The sequence below is a fragment of the Mastigoproctus giganteus genome, chromosome 5 (genome assembly GCF_048544385.1).
Source record: "Mastigoproctus giganteus isolate SK-2022 chromosome 5, ASM4854438v1, whole genome shotgun sequence".
In the NCBI taxonomy this organism is placed as follows: Eukaryota; Metazoa; Arthropoda; class Arachnida; order Uropygi; family Thelyphonidae; genus Mastigoproctus; species Mastigoproctus giganteus.
In genome coordinates, this window is record NC_143579.1 from 231,028,399 (window position 1) to 231,040,746 (window position 12,348).

The 12,348-nt window shown below is 37.0% G+C and overlaps 1 protein-coding gene across 1 annotated transcript in view; it reads right to left on the reverse strand.

Moving 5' to 3' along the window:
* LOC150086263 (uncharacterized) overlaps positions 1 to 12,348 on the reverse strand; it is a 54,419-nt gene that overhangs the window by 20,541 nt on the left and 21,530 nt on the right. The window lies entirely within an intron of this gene.

The window sequence follows — 12,348 nt, forward strand, 5'->3', positions numbered from 1 at the left end:
GAAAATAACGGATTAGAAATTAAGGTTATAAATGCGTGAATAAAATAACAGTTACATGGAAACAAGAAATAACAAGTAGTACAAAGAGGGTGACCTGAGAGTAAACAAAACAGTGGCCCATACTAGGGAAATAGTGGCAATTTGCAAACAAGCTAAAAAGGGTTACTAGGAGTGTAGACAATGGGACCGTGTGACACAAGTATTTAGGACGTTTCGATGTACGCCGCGAAGCTAGACAGAAACAGAACTAACGGGACAGTCTGGCGTTTGTGTCAAAAGAAGACCGCGCCAGTGTGGCGATTTTAGGTAAATTGGCGACATTTTTATCAAAATTGATGATAATAACTACTTTTGGAGGCGCTCTGCATACATAAAAGGGTTGTAATGCTGGAGTGTAAAATAAACATGAAAACAATTATCTGAGGGGATGTGTTTACAATGGCTTCTTTAACAATCTCCGAAGTTCTATGGGCAGGTGTTTGTATAGTTCTGCATCATTATTGGGAATTGTAAATCAAACGGTGATAAATTAAACCAGGATGCGGAGCCCTCTGGAATATATACCTCAAAGTAGAATTGAATGGGAGAATGGCTACAGATATATCGATCGAGAATTCCCTCACCATTGAAGTGCGCTCCAATTTCCTGTAGTTTCGTATTTTGACTGCACGCAGCAAGAGCTAATGTTCGCGGATATATTTCTCAGGATGTCCAGTTACACCAAATCCGTTGTGACAGACAAAAGATATTTTGTCAGCAAGATCGCTGAGCTTTCTCTCGACAAAAGCGCCTCGCTAAAATTTCCTGTATGATGGAGACGTGTGCACGGGAGCATGTCTGTCCCAACTCCTCCCTCCAGCCAAGACATTTCCTTTTCTTTTTTTCGGTATTTCATAGTTGGAGCACCACAAATTTCTGCTTGTTCTGGTGCTTTGAGGGTGATTCGGATGAAGGCCATTTGTTGTTTCTAATAGTTCCGGTAGAAGGCGCGGAATTAGGATTCTTGTTTGACGAAAGTTGCTTCGAATCAGTGAACTGTTCAGATCCATTTCTGGTCTCTCTGCAGCCAAGTGTGTCTTCTTCTTCCTGTTTCTTATTCATGGGATAACAGTCCATCCAAGTGTAGCTCGATTTCGTTCTTTTCGAAATACAGGATTCATTCGTTTGAGGTTATGCATTAGCCGTGGCATTAGGAAGTCAATGAAAAGGTCAGTAATAACCCTTTCCGATTGAACTCTCCTAAATGTAATTGTTTAGAAGTAACGTGGAGAAATGTTCCAGGCTTAATGCAATTTAAGGCATTTCTACACCAATTGAAAATTGCCACTCCTCTAAAGGAATCTGACCAACAACGCGAACATGTTTGTGTTTATGGCATCATTAATCATTTTTGGATTGACAAGAGAAATAAATTCCTCAGGTCTTTTTCAGGTATAAAAGGCCCGGGGTCGAATCCCATTAATTAGTTGCCGAATTATTATGTTTTATTTTATTTTTTTTTTGTGTGAGTGAGGCCTGTAAGATTTTTATCTTGGAAACTCTGGTTTTTCATCCAGCAAAACGACGAACATCACACGCAGTTTTAGACACAATTATATTAACGCCTCATAACCTTGGCTACTTAGGCACTTACCATAAGCCTTAAACGCACTTTAACCATAACTCTAAGGGACTCAATAAGTTTTGGGGGGGACACACTGTCCATTAATTGAAATATTTGTTTTTAAGCGTTTTTGTTTGTTTGTTTAGATCTACGGATCAGAATTTCTCATTAGATCAGTGATTAGGCCCTCACGGGTATGATCGCCGTCCTCCCCAGACCGGGTGGAAAAGACCTGAATTCGAGTCCCCTCAATGAGGGGAGAAATTTTTATGGGCCTTTTTCACAACGTGGATAAGTTGAACAGAAAATCGACCTCAAACACACTCAATTTACTACAATATACACCGAGCAATAGGCCTTAGTTGCTGATCCTCCTAACAAACCTTACAACAACTACTATGACCAGTGATTAGCAATCATTTAATTTCAGTGGCCATTTGATCATTTTAATTTCAATGATAGTATTACAATAACTGGATGAATGTTATGAATAACTAGATGGATGTGTCCTTATTAAACACATACGGAGGACCTTGACTGTATAAGAAGTATTTGGAAATGTCCATTATGCAAATAACCATAGACAATAACGACCCTCCTTCTTTTTCAACTTTCAAAGCCTAATGAAAACACATTGGATCCTGCCCAAGCGATGTCATCGGACAATGATGCAGTTGAAAATTTGGACACCACCACCACAATTCTACTCACGATTCAAAATAAGTGTACAAGCAAGGAGCGGTTTCAATATTTCTCTCTCGTGATCTAAGACAGGAAACTTTTCTCTCAAAAATGTCCTTCAGCGGGATTTCTTAAGTGTTGCGGTCTACCTTCGTCTTCTACTCTACAGCTTTCTAAGGGAAGTGTATTGATCGCGGAGAACAAAGACCTGCGTAGGCCTGCCTCCTTGTCAATATCTCTCTGTTCCTGTCCCTTCGTTCAATAAATGGTAAGTCCATCGAGGAGCATTTGGCATAACTCTTTAAGCCCCATTCGCAGCGACTGGCTGGATTAGTTTACTCTGGTTCACTCGAAAGATACTTGTATATTTTGTTGCGTTAAATACACTCAGAAGTATTGTGGTGATTGGTAAATAGGACAACGACCCCAATATTGTTCTAACCCTTTAAATTCTAACTCATGAATCAAAAACGTTTATGATTTATTTTGAAAGTGCTGCCGATGTACTTAAAAGTGACTGCTATACGTGAATTTAGAAATGGGCATTAAATCTGTGAATAGCACCATCTATTAGGCATTTAACTTCAAAAGTGTCCTTTAGATGGTGTTATTCAATAGGATTGAGATCCAGAGACTGAGCGGGCCACCACTGCAGCAAAGAAAAGTCATTGTCATGTTCATGGAACTATTTCATAGTGATTCGGGCTTTGTGCACCGGTGCATTATCCTGCTGGAGGTAACCATCTGACTGAGAATAAACTGTCAACATGAACGGATGCACTTGGTCAGCAACGATGTTTATGTGGCATTCAGGTGTGAATCTATGGGTATCAATGGACCCAACGTGTGCCAAGAAAACATTCTCCACACCATAACGGGTCCATGGATTCATGTTGCTTTCGCCAAATTCTGAGCCTTCCATGAACATGATGCACCAGGAACTTCGACCCGTCAGACCAAGCAAGTGTTTTTCAATCCTCAATAGTCCAGTGCTGGTGTTGCTGTGCCCACAGGAGGCGTGCTCTCTTGTTTTTCATTGATAACAAATGTACGCGATGTGGCCATTTTGTTCTGTGCACCCAGGTTGTATTCTGATGTGATGTGCGACATCATGGCCCGTTTGTTTGCTTGCACAATTCTAGCCATCCTCCTCTGACCTCTCTCATCAACAAGCAATTTCCTTCCACAGGAGTCTCGTTTAGAGGATGTTTTCTGTTCGTTGCACCATTTCCGATACACCCTTGAAACTGTGGTGCATGAAAGATTCAGGAGAACTGTCGTTTCAAAAATTCTTCGTCCAGCACGTCTTGCACCTACTACCATGCCACGTTCGAAGTCTGTTAGATCACTCCTTTTCTCCATTCTTGCTACGGTTTGTACTCTTAACTGTTACCAGAAAGGTTGTTCTGCTGCATTTACATCCACAACTGTGATCATGTGACTTGCAACGTTGTGAGACAAACCATTTGTGTGCACAGCAGGGATGTACCTAATAAAGTGGCAGCACAGTGTAGATCAGTGGCTGAACAATGAAAAAAGATCTGGAAATGACATCCCAACTAGAATTTTATATCGAGGTTTGAGTGCGAAATAGTAAATCAAAACGAAATCACAGTTATTACTGACTAAGATGCCAGCGAGAATCACACACGTTGAAGCAGAGACGTCAGATGCAACAGGATCAGGCAATCTAGACAAAAATGAACCTTCCACTTCTTCCAAGAACATCCTCAATACTTTATCCAACTTTCGCACTCCACTTTCAGTGTTATTAAGCGGTAAGCTGTCACTTGCACCTGAAGGAGAAGACGACTGAAGATTGCAAGTGAAGTCATCACGCATCTTCTCAAGCACTGGGATCGCATTTCTCACCAGCTTACCTTCTACTCCGTTGAGGAATTCCCTCAGAAGTTAAATTACACGGAACATGAAATTTAATTAACGCATTTGCTTCAACATTATTAAACGATTTGGGCAAGATTTTAATGGTTATTCTTTCTCAATTGCCATTATTTCTTTATTAAATCTCTTCTTCAACTAACTGAGTTCCACAACTCTTAAAGATGCCTGTTCAAAACTCACTATCTTCAGGAAAGCTAATTTTATCTCTCTCTCTCTTTGTAAAGGGCTTGGAATTAGAATATATTTTAACCCTTTAGAAAAGCTTCCTTTTGGAATAGATTTTTAACCTTAAAAGACTTCTTTAAAGAGTTAATTTATGTTTCATTAACTCTTTGAAGTGTAAAAGTTCATTACTGGCCAAAAATATTTAATTTTTTTGGTTTGCAATGTGAAGTACTAATACAACCAAAATTCTTTAATTTTGAAATTCATTTATACTACACTGCTCGGCAAAATTAAGAGAACACGTAGAAAACGTTCTGTAATTCGTGCAGCTTGAGATGAAGAAGGGCATCATTTGGTATGGTTGTGGTGGTGTACCAAGGAACAACGAAGAAATGAGACAGCTACAAACTTCGGACAGGTATAAGGAACATTTATAGGGGTTGCATAAGATTTAAGTTCAATCGGATTTAAGTCTGGGTTCGTGCTGGCCATGGCAGTCGTTGGATATCTTCAGTTTCAAGATATTCCTCCACCACGTGAGCTTGCTGTAGCACTCAACAACCAAATCCAAGATTATTGGAAATAGATCTTTCTTTGCTTAGATTGAATATTCAGTCATTTGATACACCCTGGACCATCCATTGTGATGCAGTCTATCTAGAACTGTGAGATTTATAGTTATGTTCTTTATTTCTGACTTAACATAAATGGATTTCTCTTTCATGGAAAGATACCTGACAAATCTGTACAAGGAAGTGATCATTGAGATAGTGCAATACCAAGGCAACTCTTTGTGTAGGTTGGGATTCTGCTGGTTTGAATAATAAGTACTTTTATAACTTATTATGGCTTTCTTATTATTGACATAATGTCATCCTCGATTCGTGTTATTTCTAAATAATATTTTTTTATTCGAAAATAGAAAATATTAACTGATAAATGAATAAATGAATTGAATAAATGACAACTAGAAAATATTAACTGATAAATGCCATTCTCATTTCTGCTTTCCTATTGGTTGCATAACTATGACATCGCCTCTGACGTCATGTTAAAGTTCGACTACTGTCATATAGGGGCGCTGAATACTTAAATGAAAAGCATTTTTAATTCGGATAATATATTAAATGTTTACAACTGAGAATGTTTGGCGAAATTTTAGGGAAAATTCTAAGAAAATTGTTTACCAGTTAGAATTTGAATTCATTATGCTCTTTTCATGTCTTGGTTTCATTGGTTTACTTGAGTTATAGTCTCTATGGCTACAAATACGAAAAATAGAAAAGAAATCGGATTATTCAGCTGGCTAGAAATTAGGTGAGATGGATTGTCGTTGGTAGAATGAACACATTGATGGTCAATGACCGAGTACATCGTGAAAAGAGAATAGCTGAACTGTATTTTGAGTAGTTATATTAACTTGAAAAATATGATAACTTTTTTATTTCTTCTTCACTGATAATTTCGCCTGAGTTTGCAACATATCTGCTAGTTCCCTGCAGGCAATTGTCTTCAGCAGAGAATTCATCAAAATAGTCTCTTTTTTTGGTTCTGCAGAGTTAAATACTGAATTATAGTTTGGCTCAGCTGGCAATACGGTTGGGCAATGAACCAGCATCTTTCGGTGTTAAGCGGTATCTTTTGATCAACTAATTTTATCAAGAATTTGAAAAAGTGCTTCTACCTGATGGATCACAGAAAAAGAGAAGAAGGATCAATAGAGGAGACTTTAAAATTAGGGAAGGAAAATCCGAGTATATTCGTTATAGTTCTCTTCGTGTTGGAAATAGTTTTCGGCGCTTGAAGCATTATGTAAATGTCGATGGATGCAAATATTTTCTGGAAATGCAAAGAGGCTTTGGAACATAAGAATGAAGCCCGCAGACATCGTGCTGAATAGACGATCCATTAAGGCTTCAGAAGGTTGATCCGGTAAACATGTTGTTTTTTTTTACAACTTTTTTGATGTCTCCAGAGAAAATTTGAAAGAGAGAAAATAACAATAAGAGCTTTTTTTGTGTATCTTCAATGGCAAAGGTGCTTTTTGATGATCTCGGAGTAAAAGGAACTCTGACATACATTTGCATTTCATAATGGCACAAGATAATGATTTTTTTGACTTCTGGTTAACTTCAGACTAACATTCAACCATTTTCTCTTATTTCCGTTTCTGTGAGTTCATCTTGAGATCAGACTTGTAGACCTCGATAGAAAGTAAGATATAACCGAATAATAAGAGGGCACTGCAAGTTTGCAATTCGACTCTGCGAGCCCTCGTGTCTGTAAATTAACTCTTCACTTAGCCGTGGTATAAAATAGAAATACTTGTCAGTTGGACTGTCACTTCGTGGGCAGTTTAAAGATGATGATGATATATATCTTCATCCATTGTCGATCCACTACAGGATGAAGGCCTTCCTCAACAAGTTTCCAACAACTGGGGTCCTGTTCTTTCGGTTGCCATTGTGCACTAGCAAATTTCCGAATTTCATCCATCCACCTCATCTTTGGTCTTTTTCTTAGGCGTTTAGAGTCAAGAGGTATTCATTCCAAAATTCATTTCATCCATCTATTATCAGTTCTTCTTGATATGTGACCTGCCCATTTAGATTTTAAGCGCTGTGTTCTTTCAATGATGTGATAGACCTTGGTTTGTTGGCGAATTCATGCGCATGTTTTTCAGCCTTTTTTTTTGGTTATGTTCAAAATTCGGCGCTCCATATTTCTTTGTGTGATACTCAGTCTTTGTAAAGCTTTGGCATTCAATGCCCATGTTTCACAACCATATGTTAGAACAGGGAGAATACATTGACCACAAACCTTTTGCTTGAGACAGTGGCAAATTTGTCTTGAAGAATATATCAAGCTTTCCAAATGCTTGCATCCCAGTTTTATGCGCCGTTCAATTTCCATCTGTTTAAAAATCTTGTCCAAGATAATTTGTCCTCTATTTCATGGCTTAACAGCCATGAAATAGAGGGCAAATAAGATCGTACGCTTTACTCTTGCTTGCCTCTACTTTTTTGGCCTTATTTCCTCTACTACTAAATTCAAAATGGCTCCACCGCTTCAACCACGTGCTACGTATATTTCTATCAGAAACAGAGGCCTTACTTCTTGCTGTCCTTACTATTGTTTCGACGGTTGGCCCGTGACGAAGACATTGAAATCATAGGATTTTCAGCATTAAGTACTTCTTTTTATTTTTATTTTTCTTGTACCTTCCGTGTTTTCCGTAATTCGAACCCCCGTTTTGTTAGCTCGTTAACTTTGTAGGATTGAAGGGCTGGTTTTGACCCTCATTTCCTCAAACACTCTCTCACAACGCGAGCAGTATGACGTGGAGTGTAGTCCTTCTGATAGAGATATGGGCCTTCCCACAAAGTATATAACGCATTATTGTCCAAGACGACTATATAGAGCTCAGCATCCATGGTTTTCTCCAAAACAACCAATGTTCTCAGGCCAAACATAATAAACATCCCCAGACTATCACGCTGTTTCCATAAAACTACGCTGAAGGGACAATACGGTCCTCAGAAGGTTTCTCCGCCACACCCAGGCATGATCGACAGACTGCTAGACCATGTATCGTGACTCGTCACTCCAAAGCACAGCAGATCTATGGTCCAAGAAATGTGGGCCTTCACGAAGCTAGATGGTTTCTGGCCTTAGTCAGAGTGATTAGTGGCTACTAGAAGGGTGCACAACTGTGGTAACCTATACAATGCAATGTCCTGAGTACTCTACTGGTGACATGTCTCCAAGTCGTCACGGCACACACAGGCCCTACAGCATACTGCGACGTTTTTGAAGCATACACAGAAAGATATATGTGTGCTGCGACAACGTCGACCTAAGTTCCGAGCGGCGATTCTTTGCAAGCCTCTATTTTCACGTTCCGTCAACTTGGGGGTTTTTCCGGATTGTGTTTTGATGGTTTCAATATAAGTCCGCTTTCATTTGCAGAGCTGGTGTAGGATGTGACCATCAAACGAGATATAATTTCAGCAGTCGAATCGCTTTAAAATCCATATACATACTACTGACTATTACTGGAAAGATCACCTGTCTTTCCCATAATCTGATGGACTAAGAAACCCCAGGAAGGCGTGCAGTACTTATCTAATACAAAGGAACCTGCGATCATACCACTTGACAAGTCATATTTGAGTATTATCCGTTTAATTATCTCTTGGTGCCAATTATAAAAGGTTTCTAATTTTTTGGCCAGTGAGTGTACATAGTATACAATGGTATACAGTATAGGAAAAATATAAAATAGAAAGAAATTGGTGACTGGAAATTATTAATGGCGAAATTACTGGAAATCATTAATTATTATTAATCCATAAATTTGGCATCTCCTGCGGTGCTTTTTTTTTTTTTTTTAATATTTCAACCAACTTTAATAATCAATGCAGTAAACCGGAAATAAACAAAACGTCACTTCCACTTTACTACATCCTAAAGAAAAGGTGTCTAAATAAAATTGTATTTATTTACTAAATATATTAAAAATTATTGCATCTTAAATAAATAGAAGTACTTTTTTTAATTTTTCAATTTTGTTATAAAAATGAAAGTTAAAATTTTTATATCGATAATAAATATTCATGGTTTGTCCCTTAGGCTTATTCTAAAACACTCCAGATGTCCGCGCATTAGCCCTCGTATCCAATATATATCATCATTCATATTCCAGAAATTAAATGTTCATAAAAATATTTAAGAAATTCTAGGTTTTAAAGTTATAGCATTCTATTAAAAATAATCTTCAATAATCAATTTTAATAAACAATCTTTAATAACCAAAGCAGTAAACCGGAAGTGAAATATTAACAACCTTTTCCGTTTACTGCGTAACATATAAAATATAAAGGTGTTTGAATAAAATTGCATTTATTGACTAAACTTCTTAAAAATTATTCTGGATTATACTTAAAAAAGAACCTGTCTTTAATTAAACGAGTTGTTTTTAAATATAAATATTAAATTTCTCATATTTATAAAACATATATCCATGGTTTTGCCTTAGGTTATATTGAAAACCCCCCAGCATATCTTCATATGCACATGTTTATGTATTAGCACGTGTCCCATTTGTACTATACTATCATGCATATTCCCCGAATTAAACTGTCGTAAAGATATTTAAATAACCAATTTTAATTAAAATAACCAATAAATTTTAATAAACAACCTTTAATAACCAATGTAATAAACAGGACGTACGCTCAAAAAGTCACTTCCAGTTTAATATACAGCATAGAAAAAGAAAAGGTGTTTGAATAAACTTCCATTTATTTTTTAGAAATATTCAAATATTTCGTAATTTAAAATTATTATTATTATTTTTAAAATTTCCAGATGTTTTATATAGATAAATTTAAAATTTATTATATATTAATAAGAAATATTCATGATTTTTGTTTTAGTCTTTATTATAAACCACCCAACCCCTCTCCGCATGCGCAGATGTTCGTACATTAGCAATTTTGTCCAATGTATACCATCAGGCTTTTTTTCGGAAATAAACCTTCCTAAAAATATACAAGAAGTTCTAGGTTTAAAAGTTCTATTATTCTAATAAATATAATGTTTAATAACCAATTTTAATCAACAATCTTTAATAACTAATTTAACCCCAGGAGCTCACAGCTGTGAGTTGGAATCTTTTTTTCTTTTTCGGCTAGTGCAGCATAAGCCTAATAATAATAATGTAGTAAACCGGAAGTGAAGCAAAACCGTCACTTCCGGTTTACTACATACCATAGAAAATGGAGGCAATTAAATAAAATTGCATTTATTTGTTAAATATATTAAAAATTATCGTGGTTTAAATAATAATGACACTTTTTTTTAATTTTACAATTTTTTTATAGAAGGATATGTTAAATTCGGCATACTGATAAGAAATATTCATGGTTTTTGTCTTAGGCTATATTCTAAAACATTAAGGTTATACTTTTCTGATAAAAAAAAATAATCTTTAATAGCAAATTTAATAAACAATCTTTATTAAAATTAATATTAATTTTAATAAAGAAATATTAATGGTTTTTGCCTTAGGCTATATTACAAACCACCCATATTATCTCCGCATGCGCAGATGTTCCTGCATTAGCACTCCTCTCCAACGTATACCATCATCCATAGTTTATCTTCGTGTTCTTCTTCAAGCAGATCAGCGTTTTTTTCCCATTTTCTTATTCTATTTTTTAGCGCAACTATATTTTCTTATCGCAATCTTATTAGAAGACTTCCTCGTGAGACCACCCGAGATTTACTCATTACGAAATGAAAATATAGTTGGAAACAGAGGATCCGTATTTAGTTAGCCGTCAAGAGATGACAGCAGTAGTTGAGGACCATCCTTAATTAAGTGCTCTTCTTTGCTAGACTAACAAGGGTTGCGTCGTTACCGATGTCCACGCAGCATCGTACCGTGCCGTATAATGAGACTCCGCTCTTGTTAGTGACGACATCTATTTACATGTATTTCAGATATTACCGGAGTTCAGACCACCTGGAACAGTGTCATTAATAAACATCAAGTTTTCTGTTTTGCTGGAGAAATAAAACATTCTCAATACTCTCCATCTATTTCTTTCAAAGAAACACTATTTTCTTTTTCGTTTAAATCTGCAAAGAGTTTTTATTCTTTAAAAAAAAAAAAAAAAAAAAAAACATTCTTCAGGATGGACATCAAATCAAGGTTCCACAGCTGCTTTTAGTTCTTCATCATCTTTTAAATTAGCCTCACCAAGACGAAACTTGAGTTTTCTGAACAAATAATAGTCACTTGGTGCCGATCTGGCCTATACGGGGGATGCTTTAATTGTTCAATCCGCCACGGTTGCCTGAGTTTCCTGGGCGGAGACAAAAAAAGTAGTGGTCAAGTGTGGGGAGCAAAGCAGTCTAGAAAGGGAGGGAAAGAAAGAAGTATTGGGGATGCAGAGAAAGGCATCCTCCAAGGAAGATGGAGAGTACTCCATCAGCCGAGTTGGGTATAGGGATGGGTAAGCAAAGTGGACCAGACTAGTTTGTCTGGTCCTGACCGCCATTTATGGGCTCTCCAGGACGCACATCAGGTCTTGTAAGCTGGTATACTTCCTGGAAGAGTTTAAGTTAGGATTTCTTTTAACATCATTAGGTGGGAAGACGTTATTGATGGTCTGGAAGAAAGGATCTTCTCCTCTTGAGTAGCTCTTTGGGAAAAGTGCGTGAAGACTTTATATTCTTCGTTGCTATCCAGAAGATGATGTTTCTGGTCATTTGGGAGGAAGATCAGGGGTTCGAAACATTTTAGGAGTTGAAAAGATGAGATCCGTTTTGCTTTCCAATTTGTATTCATGGTCATAAAAATGTAACCAAGTTTCACCAGTCATAAAATGAGATCAAATCTATCCGTATTAGTGAGAACTATTTTAAATTGGCTCTTGGTGACTCAACCTTCTGAATGAAAGATTTCTGGGAACCGACACAAACTTTGGACAATCGTAAATGTCCATGTATCATTGTCAAAACGCTTCCATTGGAAATTACTTCTGAATCGATTTCATCAGACGGTGGACCAGTCTCAGGATCATCCACTTCTGAACTCTTTCGACGATCTTGAAACAGTTGCATAACTGGGTGATGCTTCCCAACCACTGTAGTTGTCAAATGTATTTTCTTTAGAATTTCTACCCTGGTGTAGACAGAAACTTTCAAAATGGCTGCTTCTTATAAGACCAAAGTGTAATTCGATTTTTCCTAGCCGAAGAAATTGGACCAAAGAAGAGTTAAGGATTTCAACGAAATGAGATATTAGAACAAAGAGGAACATTGGAATATTTGAAGGATAATCTTGTTTTAAAACTGTCTCCTATTGTTTGGCTACGTGATGTGCTAAAAGGGTTTCAAAGTGAGCTGATGAAGAGTTAAACGTGGTACGAAGAGAGACAGGAGGGCCTTATGTCTTGGCCTCTTGGGAAGTTTCGCTACGAAAGCTT